This window comes from Larimichthys crocea, chromosome XXI, assembly GCF_000972845.2.
Source record: "Larimichthys crocea isolate SSNF chromosome XXI, L_crocea_2.0, whole genome shotgun sequence".
Lineage (NCBI taxonomy): Eukaryota > Metazoa > Chordata > Actinopteri > Sciaenidae > Larimichthys > Larimichthys crocea.
This window is the reverse complement of record NC_040031.1, coordinates 4,483,948-4,506,868: the sequence shown is the minus strand read 5'-3', so window position 1 is coordinate 4,506,868 and position 22,921 is coordinate 4,483,948. Positions and strand designations below refer to the sequence as shown.

Here is a 22,921-nt window from a genome sequence, read left to right as displayed (position 1 = left end):
GAGCTGTAACAGATTATTCAACAACTGCTGTCTGTAAACATATTAAAAATTATTTTCATTCACTCAGTACTTTCACATATCATGTTATACAATCAGAGTTTGTCGTACTGGTGCTGTACAGATGTTTGGTGAATGGAGAATTACATTCATGTACATGCGTACTGACTGTGTATCACAATGTATATAACAGCTGTGATGTGTAACTGTGATGCATTTTTCATTGTGTTTCCTCTGTACTCTGTATGAGTGCACTGATTTCAAATTAAACACTATGAGGAGGTGTTGACCTCCAGCTTTAGGTTTGAGGATGTGTAGGTTCAGATCACATGAACACTAAATGTCTTTTAACTTTACAACTAGCAGTCAGTCACCCACATGTCACCGCAGACACTTCATCTCCACTTCTTGTTTATTTCAAGGGCCTCACACTTTCATCTTTAGCTGGTGAAACACAAAACCTGAAATAAGGTTAGATGTGGCTGGTCAAGAAAATGTCACTTTCTGGCTGTAAAAATGCCCCTTAGGTACTTTATCTGGCTTTAAACTTTAGTATTTAGTCACAGTTTCATCAAAAATCAAAATCAATGTGGTGGAGTGGAGCCAAAACAATAACATATAACAATACTATATCACTGTACTAAGACTTTAATTTAGAACAATAAATAAAAACATAGGATATTATTTTCATGATCATTACAATCTAATATGTTCATTTCAGGAAACATAAAAAACACCGCAGCTCCCAATTGAGCTTAGGGTAGCAAACTTTGTTTATATTGCTTATTTATCATTACCTGCAGGAGAAAGATATGGACCACCTGTTTTCTTCAGGAAGAGTGAGATAGTTTCCTCATCCCTCCTCATTTACTTCTGATTTCCTCCATGGCCATTAAGAGGATCAGCACGCTGTTAAACCGGCCAGTGAAGCAGTATAACAGCCCCACCAGAGAGAGACTCCAGAAAGGAGACAGACAAACTCCCTTAAATCACTTGGAAGCAATCCCAAATAGGAGGCTTGTGTCTGAGCACAGACAAGTGTAGATTTACTTGAAGTTTGTGGAATTGTGAGTTCTTGATTGCATTGTTTTTGTATCAAGTGTGACGTCAAGTTTTTTCTTGTGCTTCATTCACTGTGTGGCGGCAGCTGCTCTGCTTTCAGCGCACCAACAGTGATTGTGTAAATATTTCTGTTGTTAAATCTTTATGACTTCCACAGCGAGATCTGTGTTTTATCAGTTAAGAATAAAATAAAGTTACTGAGTTTTGTCCGGTGGTTCGGGAGACATCAGGTTTATTGAGTTGATCTGTGTGACCATTTATAACAAGATCAGTTAAATAACCAGTACAAACCCCTGTTTGATTCCTCTGCTGCTGTATGGTAAATACAGTACAGTCACTGAACGTTGTGCGGTGGTTCGGATCTCACACACACAGATATGCAGTGTGTTATATGCGTGTGGCTGCGCCTTTAATTTTGTAATTGAGTAGTGAATGTTTATTGACATTGTATTAAATTAACTTGATTATACTCTTTGAGAAGTCGCCTGTGGTTTTGTGCACATTTCTGTGCTAATAGCTGGTTTTGATGGCCATTTTTTGGATTCACTTCTTCACTACTCAATCAGTAAACGCAGATAGCAATTATTAACATCTCCTGAGTGAACTGCTACACGTCTTGGTTACTGGCTATTGGTTATTGGTTACAAAGTCCGGGTTGAAGTCAGCAGTGCTAGATGCAACTGAATCCTACACACTGCTCCTTTAAAAATAGTGCAAAAATACTGCTGCTGCTGCTGCTAATAATGGTAGCAGTAGTAATGGCAGTAGATATATATATAGTAATAAGGAGTAAATAAAGAAGTAGGAAACTGATTTTATGTGTCCTCATTTAGCATTCCACTGGCCTGAAGGCAGAACTTCTTCCTTCCTCTCAGCACTGGTCTGGTGTATCAAGAACCTTCCAGCCACCTAATGTACCTTTAGCCAAATGATTCACTCTTTGCAGGGCCTTGGATGAATTTAATGGAGGTAACTGAGAAAATTAAAGTAGCCCTGATAAAAAAAACTTTTGAAACTCCTCATAGACACAAAAACTGCTTCACCACTGTCTCATCCAGAGGAACGAGACTGCATGTGAAAACAAAAGCACGGGCAAGTGAAGTCAGAGGTTCAAGACTACCCATTGGTTTGATATTGGATAAAGATAAAGAAGATGATTAAGATGAGCTTCAGCTGCTGGCACTTTTCAAACTGTCAGATGTTTGATTTCTTTTGGTGACAGTACTGAGCAAGTTATTTCATTTTTGCTAGACAGTGTCAAGCTGTCAGGAACCCCCTCACCTACAGCACTGACAAAATTCTAGTGGGTGATGTAGAAAATGGATGTCTGCTAAAGTTATTTTCCATTTGCTGAATTCAAGGCCTGACTTTCTCAGGCTACATTCTTGTCAGTCCCGAGTCGCCTTTTTAGACTGAAACATTTCAGAAGATTGAGTTTTCCCCTTGGAGTTAGTCCGCTGAGACATACTGTGGGGCAATTGTAGATTCATCCGTCGCCATGACTGAAGCTTTTGGGTAAGAATGGATGAAAAAAAGAAGCACACAACACACACAAAAAGTAGTAGCGTACAGAATGCAAAGTTAACAGAGGCACTAGAAAAAGCAATTTTTGATATATATTTGGCAAGCACATCTTTGTGGGAGAAAGCAAACTGTGTTTGAATGAGAAAAAGACAGCGAGGCAGTGAGGGAAAAGGGGAGTGAGTTTGAAAAAATCTTACAGGACAACAATTGTACATCCAATATTTGCTACAGCAGGAGATCACTTCATGTGAAAAGGGTAGCTGATGATACAGACTGATCTGATTTGGCTGATCGGATATGAGAAGAAAGGGTGCATTTAGCTAATGAAACCTCTAACCTGGTGAAGCACTAAACTAATGAAAAAGCCCTGCCCTGAATACGGGATGTCTGACTCTGCAACAAAACAATCAAGAGTAGCTCTCCTAAAAACGCTCCAGTGAACCTTGTTGTCAGCTTCTGAGTCAGCCAATGAAGGTAGCCCCGTCTGATCTAGACTACAGAGCAGCGACTGATTGGCTGACTGCTGAGGAGACTGGCGGCAGGCCTGCTGAGAGCTCTAAAGGAGAGCAGGTGCATGTGGCGGGTGTCTAAGTTCAGTGTGTGTGTGTGTGTGTGTGTGTGTGTGTGTGTGGTGCTGGTAGGTGGTCGAGATTTAGAAGACACTGTGTGGAATCATAAGAAGTGTTTGTGCAGCAGGTACTCTTATGGCAGGAGTGTTCTAGGAGTGTCCTAGGAGTGTTCTTTCACGTGTGTGTTTCTCTACCATAAGTGGCATAGTGGCATTTCCCAGTGATTTTAGAGAACTTGACACAATCACCAATTTTCTCTTATTATTTTTTTCTCTACGTGGTCCAGACCTGTCTGAGAAGTAATTTACAGATTGCTTGCCTCCCTCCAAGTGGGATGGTGAGCAGTTTAAATCATGAACTTAACGGTGCATTTCACTAATTTTACACATAAACTAAAACTGATGATGCTATTAACATGCGAACATGTTAAATTAACATGCTGAACATGTGGCAACCATTACACCTGCTTACCTCAGCATTTCCATTGTGCTCATATTAACATTTACATGTACACCACCACAGTACAAAAGGATATGAAATCATTTCAAATAAAGCTGGAATAAACATAATTCACTACGTCACCATCACCGGCATATTCTGACATGCCACAGTTCACTAGTTGTAGTAGATGAAAATGTTCAATCATCAGCTGCCTCATTGCTTTATGAGAGTCATTCCATGTGATTCTTCTCTGCTGCACCCGACAGCGTAACACCACCTGTTAAATATTCTCTCATTCATCTCCATGACTGTCACATCCTCTTGTCCACTTTCCATCTAAGTCACAGGCTGCCTTGCTTGAGCACGATGTTTTTTTAGCATCTAACTTCACGTCAAACTATTCCCCCTCTTTATTTCTGACACCGCATGGCACTATGACACATTGTTGACAACTCTTTTAACACTTTTTTACAGTGATGACTGTCACTGCTAAATTTGCAAGGCTTTTATCTGCTTTATTTATGACAGCGGGAGATAAAAGACCCAAGGTGTGAAATTCTTCTTTATAATTGAAGTAACATTTTTTTTTTTTTCTGGAAGTGGAAGAGGCAGCATTGCACTTTGGCAGCAATATGAGAGCTAATGATAAAATCTCACAAACGTGTACCTCCTCGTGAACAGGTGGTGTTTATCAAATTGAAACAAGCAATTTAGGGCAGTTAAGGGAGTTTGATGAATCCAAAATGGAACACTAATATGAAGTAAAACTAAACAGGAAATAAATTTAGGGCAGGAATGTTTTTTCACAAGCTCCAATACTGCAGATTTTTTTTATTTTTCTTATATTTTTCCTACTTTCTTTGCCATCTCTGAACACTCTGTTTTCCAACTTTTTTTTGTTGCTTTGTATACATAGATTTTTCCATCCCGCTGTGGATGTCTTTAAAGCCAAAATACATTCTCTAAAACTCTGTCCATGTGTTGTTGTGATTCCGAATGGCACAAATGGGATAAAAGTCATCCATTGGAGGAAACAACACAGCCATTGCAAACTTGAAATAACTGAAAAGCAATACAAATAAAATATTAATTTGCATCAATATTACAGCTTTTTAAAGTGAATGAATCTGCCTTCTGTCTTATGGGGGTGTAACTGAACTATCAGGCAATGGACCTGTGTTAATGAAAAGTTATTACCAGCATTCTCTATTTAAACAGCACAGGCCAAATCAATTTAGAGCATTTTATTCCACACGCCCAAGGCTTTGTATTTAATCCACTGCCAAAGCTGCAGCACCCTGTGCTTGTTGCAGGTTTTCAGCTGCTTGTACCTCTGTGGGCTATTCAGCAGGCTAACGACAGGCACAGGAGTTCTGTGGAGGTTATTCTGTAATCCCCAGAGAGAGAACAAACCCCCATCAAGCATACAAATGACATGAGAGAGAGAGAGAAAGTATAATCTTTTTCACGCTCTGTGCTTTTTGAACAGTTTCAAAAAAGAAACCCTTCATTCTCCATTGGAGGTAAAAGACTTGCTGTGTTAAAACATCAATTCAGAAAACATTAGTTTCAGTCAAGAGACTAGAGGAGACGACGACAATGTGCTCTCGGACGTGCCGCAGACACGGAGTCGGTGCGTATGTGAAAAACAGCTGGACACATCTGAGCCTCGCCACTGATCTCTAGCTGCTAAGCCAATTTAAAAGTCACACACACGCCTCACTTTTAAATACTATTAAAGTAATGGTCCTCTGTTGAAGCTATTTCCCCAGTCTGCATCCACAATGCTTTTTGCACGCGCCTATGCATGTGCCTGATCTGTTTAAACGCAGCACAAATAACTAGATACACAGGTGTGGCCGTCACTGCTTGTTACTGTGTGCATGTATATGAGGGCCTGGTAGAACACTGTAACAGAGGAGACTCTCATCATGATGTCTGGCTGTGCAATGCACAGACCACACCAAGTCTGGACCAAAGCCACTGAGCAGGTAGAGGCTATAAATCACAGTTCAGTCAGGCCAGGGACAGACGGAGACACAGACAGTCTCCGCCTGCTGTCACAATACCAAGAACTCCCCTCATAACTGCCTGGGGCTTTACATACACACACACGGTTCAGCACACACACGTCATTCACACATATGTAGGATGCTGTGGTCAACAAGCATGAGGTATCATCGCCCACTGGGCCTGAATAGGGGGAAAAAGGTGCTTTATGGATCTAATGCAGACGTCAAGGGCATTGTAGTTTTGATTTACGGTGGCCCTGTGGCCCGATTGTGATGTATTGTGGAGGCGCGGCATTTTACTTTGTGATGAATATTGTTGGGAGCAGGACCAGATAAATTCTGAAGACACTTTAGGGGGTGTTGTATGCCAGGCGCTCAGCCTCGAAGGTTGCCACAGAGAAGCTAAACCATTATTTATAGAAATACCAGCAGGGCTTTTTTTTTGTTGTTGTTTTTTTTGTATTCATTTTTAAGCAAGCCACAAGCCAAACATTCACACATCTTTTAAAAAAGGCAAAGAAGGGGAGTAGGACTGTAATATGATGGAAGAAAATAATAGGTCCACCTGGACGACAGGAATACATGGTTTGAAAAAGGTTGAGGACTAAGAAAAAAAAAAAAGAATTTCTGATGGCCAGCTGGGGTTTCAATTCCAATGTATAGTGTGCGGCAGTCATAGGAAGATGGAGCACACACACTAGACTAAAACTAAAAGAAAAAGTCTGCAATTGGTTTTCCCTCTTCTACCTCTCTTCTATTTCTCATTCTACTTTTATCCCTGCACTTTCCACCTTTCATCTCTACGCTTCCACTCTTTCTCCATATCAGGTCTAAGGGGATATGAACACAAAGAAATGTGTTGGTATATATGATGCATTGACCAGGGACAAAAAGCTTTGGAGGGACCTTGGTGTGCTGTGCACTGCAGATACAGAGGATGCACATCATAAATCTAAATAACTGCATAGTCCTCTTTTAGAAGATATACATGCGTACGAAACGGTAAGCACATGACTGACACTGATTTCTTAGCACGTAAATTGTGTTTACACAATATCATAAATAAAACATCACAGGTAAATTGAAGCCGCACTGAACTGTAAGCACCCACTTTTTCTGATGTATGTGTTCGGTATACAGCATAGCTGCTGTAGTCCGCTTATGTGACAGAAGGCTCGTCGTCAGAAGGAGATGATAACTGCTTCCAGTTTAATGTCATAACATGTGGTAATCCTCTTAAGGCTGGGATAGTAGATGATCTCCAAACAAAGGGATCCTTGCAAGGGACAAGCAAAGCCCAGTGCACCCTCTCCTCATCACTCTAACAATTTCTTCCCTGGGCAAGCTGCTCCCTCAACACAGAAATAACACAACACACAAAACATTAATCCACATGTACTGTAAGCATGTGCGCATACTTTAGCAGGTGACGTGTAGCAATGGGAGACACCGGCCAATCCTAGTGCCAAGCATGATCTCCCTTTTAATATACAGACTGTGTAAATCCCCTGAGGTGCTGAAAGTGCCTGGCAAACAGTTACGGGTGAGGCTTGGGAGAGAGTTTCACTGTGTGGCCTCAGATGGACAGAGTCAGGAGGCTCACAACTATGTTACATTTCTGTCACTTTCTCAATGCCAGTGATATAAAACTCAGTTTACATATTTCAACTTAGACACAAGTCCAGACCAGAACACTGTGCCCTTATCACCACCGTCGCTGCCAATTGTAGCATGAGGAGGATGGTGATGATGAATAATTTAAAATCTTTCCACTAATAAACTTCTCTAAGTTTCTTGATATAAGTCAGGCAAAACCTCACGGAGCATGAACAACAAAGCCTGAGGGCCAATTCTGACAACCTAAGCCTTCTTAGTAAATTACAACTTGCTTTCCCTGTCTGTTCATAGCACAGCCTGTCAACCTTTTCAATGAATGTTTCATTGACTCTGCATTTAAGTGGAACTCAGGGCTTATGAGACAAAAAAGGACACAGGAAGGAGAGAAATGACTTTGCCGTGCAGAATTGAAATGTCTCAACTAATATGTTACTTTTGATTTATAATATCAAATTAGAAACCCATACAATAGTTGCCATACTGAAAAACAGGGTTATTGAATGTTATCCAAGGTTTCGCAGAATCATCCAATATCAACATTTGTGTCTGGCAGGGTAAAGAGCTGATGAGTGTTAGACCTTTAAATAGTGATATGGAGATTTCAGGATGAGCTGTTCTTCCCATCGGTCCGTGGCTGTAAATAAGAAGGCATAGCAACCCAACACAAACAGTAACCAGGTCAGCCTCCTTTTGTCATCGACTTTCCTTCTGAGGTGACAGGTTGCTTCTGATCTCCTCTGATCCTTGGCATTAGTGTCAATATTCAAGAGCATCACTAAAAAACATCCCATCTGTCTGTCTACATGGTCTACACACAGACCTCTGGGATTCAGAGTATGATCTCTTTAAATCTAGCAGCCCCCTCCCACTTCTACCCTAACATACAGACACACACACATATACAGTACAACCTAGTGAGAGATTAAAGCAGCCACAGACCTATATCAATACATAATCCTTTGTTTAAAAGAATTTTAGCATCGGACATCACAACAGTGTCAACATCCTCTCAAGTATGGCACTTCATGAATAGAATCTCAGAGATTATATTGGTTATTATTCCACACAGAAGATTACATTTAGATATACAATGGCGATACAGGCAAGCATGTGCCAGCAATAAGATAAAAATGCGAAGATTGTTTCTATTGTCAGAGGATTAGCACGGAGGTGAGCGTTCAATTGTAGTTACAGTCACAATAAACACGCTGTTGATGTAGACGGGCCATCAGCTACACAACTTACAGTGAATACATGTGAATAACACTGCACAGGTTGAGATTTAGAGGGAAGCAGGAATTAAAATCAATAGATGAAAGATGTGTGTGATTACAACATGTTCAAATATATAGACCAGGAGGCACACACACACACACACACGCACACACACACGCACACACACACATACCATTAAGGCTTGACAGAGGGCACCTCTACAGAAAAAATACCCCGGATCATTGGGGGTTGAAATCTCACATTAATCCTTACTCACCCTTCCAGCCCTGCACATTAAACACCACTCTGCTACACACACACACATAACAGCACACACACACACACACACAACAGCACACAGCGACTTCATGGCGACTGCCCTATCACCCCACCATGGCGACACACGGATCTGTTTAGACACCATGCAGTATCATAACCCCCACCTCCTCTTAGACACTTAGACTCTCTCTCTCTCACACACACACACACACACACATACATACATACATATATACATAGACTACATGTCTGGATGAAAGACAGCACTGCACTCTGCTACATTGTCTACAAAGCTTACTAAATCACTTCACACATGGGACAATGGAATGCATGAGCAGATTATCACTCACAATTACAGCTGGAAAAGCTGGTGTTTCTAAAATTTCTCCACTGGGAATTGAAAGCAGGATCAGCACACAAATGGACTAAATGGGGAGAAAACTTTCAGCTAGCCAACATAGAAGGTGTGAGATTTTTTAGATTTGGAGGATCAAAGTTTTTTTTTTCTTCCTTTTAGGCTTGTAGCTCAGGTCATTTTTTGGTGGCGCTGATGGAGGCTTACAGTCCCAGCGTCTGCTGAAATTAGAAACTTGAAGTCCTTTGGATTTGAATACACTTCATAAGTTGAGTCTTGAGATATTTCTTTGAAAGAGTAGCTGGATAAATATTAAAATTGAGGTGAAAGAATTTCATTCTTTGACTCATATCCATATTTTACTCTTTTCTGGTGTTTTATTTGAAGTCTTGGTATCGACATGTTGTGACGCACGACCAGTCTCATTTAAAAGCAGCGTGTGAGTGTTTTGATACTTTAACAGTATTTTTAAGTGTTGAGTACTTTCTATTTTTTCCATTTTCTCATTACTAATGGACTGGTGTGCTTTATTCTGCCTCATTATTATTCGGCTCCTAAAAAATCCTAAAAAAGTGAAGCTGCACTCGAAACACTGGTCTTCACTCATGTGCATAACAGCAAGACACACTTATGAGCCATCAACATTATAAAATTAAACGATGTGGTAAAATTAACATTTTCATACTAAACTATCTATCTATAGCTAATACTGAAGCTCGTGTAATGTTCCACTGAGTGAGGTTTAAAAGTAATAAGTTATATTGTACCCTTCAATCAATATTCGTACATTTCTGTGACAAACACTATTATCTGTGTCATCTCTGTTGATCCCTTGGTGGTTATTGAAGCTCTCATAAAAGGCTCCTGCTCATCTCAGCCTTGTTTTCGGTCGATACTTCCCTGCAAGTGATGGTCGTGATTCAGTAACACAGTGTGTAAAATGTGTTATCTGCCTCTAAAGGAAGTAACCTTTTGTTTTCAGTGTTTACTTTAAAAAACACAGGCTGTATTATTAGCAGAAAGATACAAGACATTTGTTTATTATTATTATTATTATTATTATTATTATTATTATTATTATTTCAGCTAATTAGATGATTAGTGAGACCAGTGGAGAAATATAGGCTGCCATCACTTGGGGAAAACAAAGGTATAAAAATACAATCTGCATGTGTGAGATTGTAGGCATGCAGGCTAATATTCATACAATGGAAATAACATGCATGTTTTATTAAGGGGGGACATATACAGTGGGAAGTGATTGAGTTACAGTTTACAGCCACATCCATCTCTGGGGATGTACTGGATGAATCATTTACATGAGAAATGGAAAACAATGACTCACAAGTAACACCTTCATTTTACAAACCTAACTAAAGTTGAATTGAACCTTACTGCGTTTCCATCTGAAATCCATTATTAAAAACGTCCCACTTTACAAATGATTGATGCTACAACTTTAAAATCCATTATGGTACAGGATATTCAGTAATGTGAATGATTATTGCTGGAATTATCAGTGGTACAGACTGTGCCTCCCATAAAAATGTAGAAGTATTGAAAGGACTTGAGCTACTGATTTGTCTGGAGTTTTACCTAAGAACAGAAGATAGAATTTCCAAACGTGGTAGCTGATGACAAGATTTCTAGTTATCAACATCTGTGATTTCCAGAGCAGAGCACAGATGGCACATGTGTCAGTGCACAAACAGGTCATTCATCCATTAGCTGGGAAAAAAGGTAACAGACAAACAAATACAAATGGGCCTCTGTCTATCCATTATGGCCACTCCTGCTTTACGAGTCTCGGCGGCTCCCACACTCTGAGGTTGGCGTCATGAAACATTTAAACTGAAGCCACACAGAGACCCATCAGCGTGTTAAATGTGTGGTGGGAACAGATTTAGAAGATTTAGAGTAATGGAATAATCACTGTGAAGGAGCACGGTGGAGCGAAGTCATGCGAGACTAGTTGTGGCCACCTTGGATTTCATCAATACAATCAGCTGTGTCTCTATCTCTATCTCTTAGAAAGCAGCACAGGGCTTGTTGCCTTTCAGACAACTTAGAATCAAAACCAATCTCAGTTATGATTACAATGGATGGATTTTATATCAGAGGCCTGTGAATGAAGAAAATAACACTGGGGGAGCCTGAAAAAATAGAATCGAGACAAAGATCAAAATAGCAGAATAACTTAAGGTCTTGCGAAGGGAAAAAAAAAAAGAAGCATTGAAATCAGCAGAATTCACGTCTTTATCTCAGCGAGAAATATTGTAGCGTTTGAAGTCATTTTACAGTCATTACGAGCAGATCTGCGATATGTTCCACACATGATTATGATTTGTTATTTGTCCCTGGGGCCATATGCGCATGTGTGTATTGAGTATATAGGGCTGTTTATGTGCGTGTAATTAAGGTGATGTGTACCAGTGTTGTATGCTGTCTGAGTGGTGTGTAATTGTGTTGTCACCGAGTTGTGGAAGAGAGATACTGGGAGAGACAGAGGCACAGCGAGGAGTGTATGGGGGGGATGAAGCATGTGGGTGGCCATGGGGGTGAAAGGGTCAGCGCTGAGTGTTGTCTTCACCCACATGTCCTTAAAGACTATCTGTTTGTCTCAATCAACAAAGACCGTGGAGGAATGAATGGAGAGCTGCTTTACCGCTCAAGAGGCACAGCACAGCCGCACTATCACATACATGCACACACACTGTGTCTTTCAACTCTTATTTCATGTGTTTAGCACCTCTCTATATCTTTGACTCCCTCGTCCCCACTCCTCCTTCTTCCTCTCTCTATCTGAGAGGGATTTGTGATCTAAGATCAGCGCGGCCGTAATGCCCTTCTCAGTAGACTGACAGATGATATAGCCTGCCCTTTGGGCTCCAGTCGGAATGGCTACAGATCAATACTCAAGCTGGCTGCCTGTCAGCATTCACACAAACATGAACACATGCTCACACACACACGCGCGCACACACACACACACACACACACACACAAGTAAGGCATTCACGTGCAAGGCTAGCATCAAAGCTCATCTGAGCCGGTTGGCATTTACCGGAACAGGACCTGGATGTGTGCAACACAGCAGGAGGGAACATTCCCGGGATAGTTCCCAGCCTAGAGGGGGAGCGTGGTTGCATGATGACAGAGCTGAAGAATTCTGCACACAGATTCCTCTGGCTCCGCCAGCTGGTTAAATTAGGCAGTTTAGACAGACGAACTGGCTGACTGAATGAACAAAGCAACAGGTTGAAGAAATAATCAAGAGGTTGAACTGTGTGTGGCAGGGTGGTCATTTAACCTTTCTGGGAGAATCTGTGTGTGGTTTGTGAGACTTTAGTGTGCTCTGGTGCGTACAGTTTTGGTTATGGTTAAATGAGAATGTACAACATTTTAATCACACAGTATTCTCATATTTAACAGTGACTATAATTGTGAGTTGACTACATTTTGCTCCAGGAAAACATATAATTAAATAAGTTCGAAACGTTTGAGATCACACAGTATACCTTTCTTGATAACGAGAGACAGAATAAGATCGGGGGATTTAATACAAAGACTGAACCAAACGTTAAGATGGACTTCTTTTGCAATAAGGCTCTGATGAGATCCTCAACATCAGGCTCAACTCAGGCATGAATCTGCAGAATAATTGCCCTCCTTGCCTGGAGAAATAAGAAATCTCTCTCCCACCATAATATCTTCTTGCCTGCTTTATTACACAGGTGCAATGAAATGCAAATGTTGTGCAATATTTGTCAGGTGCAAGCTCACGAAAAGGTTGGTTATATTTATGTTTTCTTTTTTTTTTTCATTTATATTCATTCCAAAGAGCAGATGATCATATTGCATTGTTACAAGACAACCAATTCATACAAGCACATATGCAAACAGTCGCACATACAGTACATTGTTCCATTACATTATACCTAAACTGAATTGCTCATCCATTCCAAACATACAATGCCTCTCTCTGCACACTCACAATCTTTCCAAACAGAACGAATGCGCATTGACCTATGCAAATAAACTGTCTCCAAGAGAGAGCCTGTGTTGCCATCATTTCATTGTATATTGCATCACTTGATCCTAGCTACATAAATGTAAATGAGAAATATATAAATAATGCAACCACAGATTTGACACTCTGTGAGTAACACTGAAGCCCCACTCTAAACTTGTCTGCCACTTCCCTCTCTCAAGCAGGCGGTAATTTATTGTCTCCCACTGCCATAGCACAGTCAATCAATAGCCAATTAAAGACGGGCATATAAGGTCTCCAGTGGCCACCAGTGCATCTGGTGCTGCTTGGCCAGGGAAATAAATATGTAAATGGTAGACTGGCGGAATAGCATCAGTCAGTATCTTTCAGCAAGCACAACAGGAGGGATATCAATAACACTTCCCTCACATGTGCACACCCCAACACTCCAGTATGGTAACCTCCCCGTACTGTGCTCCAAGGCCACTAGTGGTCAGAGAGGCCACAAGGAGCCGTTACCCCAGATCAGACTGGCTGTGAGACTAACTTATGTGTGTCCGTGTCTGTCAATATCACAATATAATGAATGAACTTGTCAGTTGAAGGGCAGATTGTTTAGTGACACCGACTTTTTTTATTGCTCTTGTAAAGCACTTTGTGACCTTATTCTGTGAAAAGTGCTTTACTAAATAACGTATTATCCTACACCTATTACAAAGAACATATAGGCAATAATTATGGATGGAGAGCAGAATTATATACTGCTAAACAACCCTAGTTCCAAATGCGCAGTTGTGGCCTTATGGTCACCGTTTTTCTCTTGCAGTCTTTTATGCTTCACAGATACGAACTCTCTAAAACATCCATAGCGAGAAAGGACAAACGGACACAGCTGGTTACGTTCAATGCTGATTCAATTTCTGACAGTTTGAAAGAGACGTGATCGAAGCCACAGTAAAACTGGAGATGTCAAAGCCAAAGCAGCACTTTAAACAACAGTGTTTGGCAGACAACATTGCAAATATCATGGACAATGACGTTATCGTCTGATTTTACATTGTCTTGTATTGCTATGTAAATAATATACACACTTTGACACAGTGCTCCTTCAATTAAATACAAATGATCATAAAAATAACTGCATGTTAATCCTTTATTCACAATTGAAGTCTTTGTTCAAATTTAGAATAATATAAAATTTGTATTTATCGCATTGCTATATTTGAGCAATTTAATAGATTAGTTTAATTAAAAATGTTTGATCTGCAAAAATAAAAAGGTCTGGAATTTTCTGGCAATACCTAATTAATTAAAGCAGAAAATCAGTAACAAGATGGCACGATTAACAGTGTATTGATCATTCAAGGAGGAACAGACTTGATCATAAGAAAAGGATTGATTGAAATTAAGGCTACTTTAAACCATTTAAGTGCTCGTGGAGCTCAGATACACTGAGCAGCTAAATCCTGGCAGAGGAATCTGAAACTGTAAATTTACTCAGATTGTACTGAAGTCATTACAATCTTTGAGCACTCCACTTTTCATGCACTACGCTATTCATCTGACAGCTATAGTTAATAGTTACTTTGTTCATTAATATTTTACATACAAATCATCCAGTATGATCAGCATATAAAATGTAATAAATTTATATCACTGCATATAAACCTGTTAAAATTAGTGCCACCTTGCGCAGCTACAACTTTAAAATATATCTAATACATCAATGCATCAATTATTATAGTTATATTACAAGGTAATACACTTTGCATTAGTTCATTCTGCATTGTGAGTACTACTTGCAACACTGTGACTTTAAATCATTTGGATGCTACACTTATGTGTAATCAGGTGAATGGTATCTGTCATTCCCAGTCTGCACCCTCTTCACCTGTTGGGTACTATCATCCAAGGAACGTACATAAACGCTTTATCTCACACACACCCCAAATTATTTCATTTATTTTGGTGAAACTGAATCATATACTATGGAGAATATTTTTCTGGTTTCCCCTCTGATGCCCTTTGGCTGCTCTGCAACAACCCTTGGTGATTTACAGAGTTTCCTGATGGACAGTAAAGTAAACTGCTACAAACTATAGTTACCGTTAGCTATTGTTAGATCACTTTGTTAGCCAGAAGCCACAAAAGGGAGAGAGGAAGCAAGCAAGCGAGCACCACCAGACAAGAGTAAATTTGGGACTGCCTTTTAGTCGATGACTTTGTGCAATAACAGTCTGAAAGACAGGCGCTGAGCTGGGCTTCTTGCTGATAGGCTATTAATTAATATTAGCTGGCTGCTCCTAAACTAGGGCTCAAATCACAAAAAAAACTTTTTCTATGAAATATTGCTTTCAGTATATTTTGTGATAATAACCTTAAACAAAAGTAAAATTAAATACAAATTTGAATGCTGTTCACACAATGTGTAGCGTGTATTTATATTGCGATATTGCTATTTTTTAACATCTGTAGATGCTGAAGTAAACCCTCTAGGATCTGACAAACTGACCAACAAGAGGAAGACCTAACAAGTTTAACAAGTTCCTGTTACTCATGAAGACGTGTGCTCCTGTGGTGGAACTAAATTTAGTTTTAAGAACCAAAAAAAAAAAACATCCTTCTGGTAACGGAAAGCTTGGGTTCCGGCACAGAGATGCACTGTTGGCGTGAGAGAGTGATGCACAACACACAAAACCTTGACCCCTTCAATCCAAAATCCTCGTGAATAATCTCCTGCTGTGGAACTTTACACCTCGATACAGGGCCTCTTGAACACTCATCCCCTTACATGAATAGCATTGCAGCCTCGCTCGCTCTCTGCCTATCTCTGCCTCTCTCGCTCTACATTCCTCCTTCTCCTGGCTCTGCCACCACAGGCGCCATTGAAGAGCCTGACAGTTCAGGCCCGCTTTGATCTCAAGGCACAGGTTATCTGTTACCAGGCTAATTTTAGGAAGCCCCTCTAAGCTTTGCTTCTCTTTAAAGCACAGGTACTGTGCAGCAGGGAGTTGTGGGTTGTTATCAGTGTGGCCCCCCCTACGCTTCAAGGCAGGATTCACCCTCACATTTATGAAGGTCTACTGTAACCTGGACAAGATTATCCACCTCGCTACATCTGTATCTTAATCAACTCTGCGTGTAAGAGTGCAGAGGCGACAGTGTGGGCTGAAATTAAAGAAATGCTTGAATGGGAGCTAAAGTGATTTTCCATCTAAGTGGGCTTGTTGGATAAACACAGCAATACACAGGAGATCTTCAAGGAGGAGTGCTATCGAATCCTCTTGGGTAATTAGAAGCTTACGGTTTCATTTTGCTGCGATGTCAACAGATTGTTGTAGCAGACGGAGGGGGATAGCAGGGGAAAGCAGGAATCTTACCTTTGCTAGGAGGATGAGACTGTCTGCACCTCAGACTGAGGAGGTCAAAAGTCTGTGGAAGCAAACAGAGAGTCAGTTTCTTGACATACTGTCAGCAGAACCTTGTGTTTGAAATTTTATTTTATTCTTCAGTTTATTTCTTTTTATTTAAATATCAATTCATTTATTTATTCAGTTAGCCAGTGCTCATACACGTTTGTATTCCCGACCTCTACTATACACAATCCCATGAATTACAATGTCCAAAAGAAACAATCTTATTCAAACAATAAAACAGGAAGAAAAAAAAAAAACTTGTATCTGGACAGCCTGCAGTTGTTATTAAAACTGAAGACAATCCAAATCACAACCCCAGGCAGAGTGTGTTTACAGGAGGTTACACGGCAGTACACTAAAGTTGTCTCCTTGTGAATTGTCAGCCAGCTGGTCTGAGCCTCACTCAGGACAATAAAGCCCCGAGAGGATGACCTTGCACGCTGCAGGAGAAAGCCGGGTCACAACACAAGCACGAGGCACCATGTCGGGGTGAACAGGCGAGTCTTGAAAGCAAATGCGCTTGTCCGATTCTCACCTGTAGAACTGCCCATATGCAATTCTCTTTCTTTATCTTTCAGCGCTGACTTTGTCAAGAACACTACTGAGATCAAACACATGCATGTGTGCTGCAATGCAATGGCAAGGTACACAGAATATCAAGGCATTGCACTTCCTTTCCAGCATGAATGATGGTTCTCCAGGAGCACCTTCAGGTGAGGGGAACAGAAGGTGTCTGCTGGCTGATTTAGCACCTCAATCTCTTACAACAGGGGTCACTTTTCTCCTCACAGGATGACTTACGAGGGCAAAGCCACTGCTTTGATTTCCATTTTATTGTGAGGAATGGTGGCTAAAGTTTCCTTCTATATGCTCTCTATCTGTTGCGTCTAAGCTTGTCGAAGGACAATAGCCACAGCCAGCGTCAAAAGGACTATTTCTCTATGGCAATGTCATGTTCTTTACATGGATAGTGATGGTAGCTTGATATGTCTTCAATTTTTTTGCATAATCTATCAAAGGTTCATCTTTGTGAGATTTAAGAAGAGCTGAAATGTTAATGTTCACACAGGGAGGTTTGGACTGGGGGACATTGTAAAGTCAATGTCCATTCAAGCACATTGTTTGTCTTCTGAGCTTGATTGATAGAAGGAATTGAGCGCACACACTGTCAGGTGTGAACCTTACTTCACTGGTCATAATTGTCTTGCTCTATAATTTTGTTCCCTATCTTTTCAGACCCTCTTTTCATTCAAAGCACATTTACTGCATAAAGGATTTAAAGTCAAGGACAAGACTGAATGAACTGGCTTCAGGGTTTTCACTTTTTATAAAAAGATACAACATTAAAAGACCTAAGGTCAAGCAGAGAGTGAAAAGCATTGTGTGGCTAGGTGGGCAGGCACAACAGGAAAGAGGAACAGAAAGAAGATATGTTGTGAGTGGAGAACACAGCACAATGTTTTTGTGCAAGTGCAAGGGAGGATAGATAATAAGGAAACAGAGATAACAAGAGGAAGAGAGAAAGAAAAAAAATAAGAGTGATCAATAGAGCGAGAATGCGCCAACCGCTGTACAGAATGAAAGTGGAACAAACCAAAGAGTGACACAGCAGGCAAAAACAAGACAGTGTGTTCCTCCCATTACTAGGAAGAATTAATTAGAGTTCCATTGACGCACTGTGTAACAAGACAAATATAATTATGTTACATCATTATGAGCTTGCCTCCTTCCTGTTCCCTAGGGGACTGCGGACAGCCAACCGGACAGCCAACTCTGAGCAGTGGCAACGAAAAAAAACAAAACAGAAAAAACCACAGGATGGCTGTCAGTGTTCATTTAGCAACATGCCGGGACAACATTTCTACAGAAAGTCACGCTCAGGAGAGAGATGTTGGTTTCTGGTCATCACACAGCAGAGTTAGTAATGTTCCTGAAGCTATAAACAGACTGTAATTTGGCTTGAGATGTGATCACTCAACTCTCTATGAGCTATATTTACCATCTGTGGCCCTTTACGCTGTTCTGTATACAGCAAGTGATGCATGTCTGCATGTGCTCAGATGTGTGCAGCACACACAATGATAGATAGTTATCCAGAGACATACATGACATTCTGTTATACACTGTGGACACAGGCAGTCTTCTCAAAGCTTTGCGTTGCATGTTTGCATTCAAACACAATTCCTCAAGATCCGACAAGGGAAGAAAGCTGACCTTGGCATTCCGACACGCACAGCCCTCTGTTCCGAGCTAAGACAAATCAAGAATCTGAAAAACTGAATGGAGTTTCTGACTCAGGGGAACGCTCCAGGCTTTCTAAGTAACCTTTTTTTTTTTTTTTTACAGACTGGAAGTACAATATGTGGCATTGCAATGAGGAGCGCGAAAACAAATGTTTTAATAAGAAAGCGGGGGGAGAGGTGCTGAAAAGCTGCTGTGTGTGCTGTGTGTGGTAATAGGGTATCATTTGTCTCATGGGAGAGAGCGGCTCTGCAGCTGTGGCGTGTACAGAGCTCACACAGCTGTGAATGCGGCGGCATCAGCCAGCACTGGCACACATCGGCAAGTCAGCTGAGAATGGCTGGCTTTGCGGCAAGTGTTCACAAAATGCACCGCTGCCGGACAAGCTTGCAGGTAAAACTATGGATAATAATAATGTCCAAAATGAAATGGTAATATAAAAAGGTGTTTATTATAGAATGTACAAAGTCAACAACTGGCTGACAATGACAATGGAAAGGATGCCAGATCTCCATCTGCTGAAATGAGTGTGAGGCAGGCCGTCAGGGTTTTTTGTAAGCTTACCGTGCCTCCATGAATTATGCCATCATAGGTTTGACACCCTGTAAACATTATGAACAACATGCTGCTTCAACCTTTCCATTCATTCCGTCTCCTTTTTCACTACAGATGCATAAATTGAGATGCTACAGTGCTTAATCTCTCTTGCATGTGCAGTTTGGGTCGGGTACGGTGGAATTCAAACGACAGGACGTGAAACAGAGCACATCCGAGTAAAATAAAGGCATCAGTCCTTCGTTTACAGAGCTGGCAGGCTCTATTGATCGTTCCTTGGCTAAGCCTTGAGGGTCAAATACATGTCTCTTAGCCCTGCATGTGCGTATCTGTATGTGGAGGATGGTGTAAGACATCTACTGTGTACTGCAGTTGCAATACTGCTGACTCTGCTGTGTTAACACAGCCCTAAGGGTATCCAAAAGACTATCAAATATATAAATGACTCTGCATAACTCTCCCCTCTTTCGCCTTCTTCTATCTCTCCCCTTCTCTTATATCTGTTATATGCAGAGCATACACCATAGCACACGATCCCACCTTTACACTGCTTCCATCTGTTCATACAGGTAGGACGGAAACAGGCCGCTATGGCAGGAGTTTTGTCACCTCAACAGCAAACACGAGTAACTGACATGTTGGTGTTGGTGCTATGTGTAAAGAATGTATAGGTATCTGACGTGTTTCATGCAGTTCTGTTGTGGTGTGTGATGTATTTATCGCAGCTGACAACAGATCGCCAGCTCATCACAGAGCTGACACAAATTGTCACAACCATTCAAGCTCACATTCACCCCTTTGGGTATTTCAGACCCACCAATTAACCTATTAACCTACATGTCTTGGGACCGTGAGAGGAAGCTGGACCGCACAAAGTGAACCCATGCAGACATGGGGAAAACAGTGACACAGAAATTTCCTAGTTGGCTGGTAGGGTTGAACCTACTTGCTGTGTGGCGACAATGCTAAAAAGCACTGCACCACCATAATTAAATGAATTTCTCTCTCCATGTGAGGCTCTATCTATCTTCCTCCATAGGATGTTGCACCCAAAAGTTGTCCCTCCATTTCTGTCTGTTCAGCTCAATTTTTTTTCCACCATCACTCCCTGTATCCTTTCCTTTGCCCATGACAAGGTTTCCCAGGCCAAAGCCTCTCCACAGTAAGTGCTGTCCTGGCTTAATCCTGCTCTACAGCGCCGAAGGGGAGTAAACTTCACTTTCCAAATCCTCGACAGCTGCGCCGGTAAGATCGGACTCCCTGTCCCTCGTCTCTTTACATTGTCGTCGTGCCGCAGTCTCACCCAGTTTCGCCTCTTCACACCATCGTTCGCAGTAGGATGGGGCATGAAGGGCATGACGCCTCTGCCCGGGAATGCTGGAAAGAAGCCAAAACAGATCCCGTTCCATGGCGCGTACAACGTGGACGCTTGAGAAAACATGCGCTGCAATGCAACACACACAAATGTGCACACACTGTTCTTTTGGCAACGCGGGGGTGTGAAAATGAAAAACGGAAAACAGGGGGATCTTGGGCTTAACTTTAGCTATACTTTTCTTTATTGTACTTCCAGCCCAGAGCAGAAACCACACAACCTCCATCAGAAATCTGCATGACTAAGGTGAAGGTACTTATCACAGTGAATCGCTGTGTAATTTAAGACGGTGGGTGGCTTGGCCAAGCTCTGATTGCAGGCTGATGTGTGTGGAAGTTAAGTTTGGGGGGGTGGGCTGCAGGGGAGCTACTATAGGTCCTGGCACAAAGCCAAACCGTGTGGCATTGCTGAGTGATGAGATACATGCCTGGAGGTTCCTGCAGAGCAGGAGTTATAAGAGGCAGGGTAGAATTCAATGGGCAGCTTCAACCACGCAATTACTTTCTACATGGAGAGTGAAAAAAGGCTGTCAGCAAACCTACAGTAGACAGCAGAGCACGTGTTCACTTGGAAACAGAAAAGAGAGAAATAGATTTAGGGCTGTCAAGGTGATTGCAATTATGGCCTTACTTTCATTTAGCTTGCTGTGACATCTTTAAAATTCCATTCTCCATTTTCGCATATGAATGAAGCAGTCAACGGCTTCAACAGTTCATTATTTCACCTTGAGTCACAATTTTTCAGCTCTTCTTTAATAGTCAATTTAGATAACAATAACTGCTTGAACACGTTCATTCCCTTGCAATGTTGCCTACATAACCGCATGCACAAGCACACCACTCACACATTCAGTCGCTGTAAGGGAGGGTTCAAGGGTCAGTCCTGGGCCAAGGTTCATTGCGTGCTGGCGAGAAAGAGTTATGACAGCTCTGCTCCATTTCATCAGCCCAACTGTCAAGTCACATGGCATCATTTATCTGCGAAAGCCTCACAGTTGAACACACAACGCCACGGGTGGGCAAATCACCACTACGGCTACACTACTTTACTACTAATGCATCAGAGCAATGACTGGAGAATAGGCTACAAACTGAGCTGATATAAAGTACGGGCCACTGCCAAATGTTCATAATATAGCCGGTCAGAGTAATATTAATATGACTGGTCTCCATGTGAGATGTGTGAGGTTGTGCGAGTGTGTGTGGGTCATAGCAGAATTCATAATTTATGTGGGCTCCCTTAAACAGCCACGAAGTGGAGATGGATGGAGTCTGAATAAAATTAAAATGAGCCAATTAAAAAACTTCTTGTCTAGCAAGACTCCCACAAAAAAAAACAAAAAAAAAAACAGCACCAGATGCAAACAAGGACGGAATAAAACTTAATTGAACAGAATTTTTTATGGTTAACTGGTTTTACAAATTGGTTGAACACATTTCACAGCTTGGTCTGAAACAGTTCTCCCTCGTAGGAAAACAATAACCCTTTGTTTTTGTTTTTGTTTTTTTGAGAATGCTTGCCCTTCAAAAATTGTTTTTGAGTTCAGGTTTATAGCAGAAAATGCTACACCCCGGAACAGATGGCGATCTCTTTGGGTAAGGTGGCAGAGTGGATATTAGAATAAGAGGGAGACACTGTATGAAGACCCTCAGGCAGGCTTGTTGTGATTATCGACGATTAGCCACTCATTGGCCGATGAAAGGAAAAACTAATCTCCGAACATTAAGGCCGGCGCGTATCCCCTGCAGCAAGGTTCTGCTCTGTCATCAGGACAGAAAGCGCTGCTTAAATGCTAAATTCTTTCAATTCTCCTCTTTTTTGACATTAAGGGTGTTAGAGCAATCCAATGAAATTGCCCTGCTACACTACTGCCTTCAGAAGCTTATTTGTGTTGAGACAGTGTCAAAAAAGACGTTGATCTTGTAGTTGGTTTTTGTAAAAAGGTTTCCATTTTTATGGGAGGAGTGAAATATTAGGTACCCCGAGAAGTTCTGCATCTAATGTACATATCCCAGGGTCAGTGTATTGGGCTAAAAACTGACATCTTGTAAGATAAATATTTTTGTTTTAAGTTATCATCCTCCTTTTTCTTAATTCTCCACAGTCTCAGTGACTGGGTGTTTGTGTGGGAGTGAAATAAACAGATGGACTCAGAGGAGGGATGCAGAAAGCAAAATAAAAAAAAATCACAATGAAGCACAAAAAAGACACAGAGTTATGACAAGTGAAATTCAAAAAGTCAATGCATCTGTAGAAATGTACTGCTTAATGA

The 22,921-nt window shown here is 41.2% G+C and overlaps 1 protein-coding gene across 5 annotated transcripts in view; it reads right to left on the bottom strand.

Moving 5' to 3' along the window:
* tspan9a (tetraspanin 9a) overlaps positions 1–22,921 on the bottom strand; it is a 148,760-nt gene that overhangs the window by 88,576 nt on the left and 37,263 nt on the right. For all 5 annotated transcript variants that reach the window (XM_019263439.2, XM_027272589.1, XM_010756816.3 and 2 more), the window contains one exon: positions 16,443–16,494. The gene's annotated coding sequence lies outside the window, so the exon portion shown is untranslated. The remainder of the gene's footprint in view (positions 1–16,442; positions 16,495–22,921) is intronic.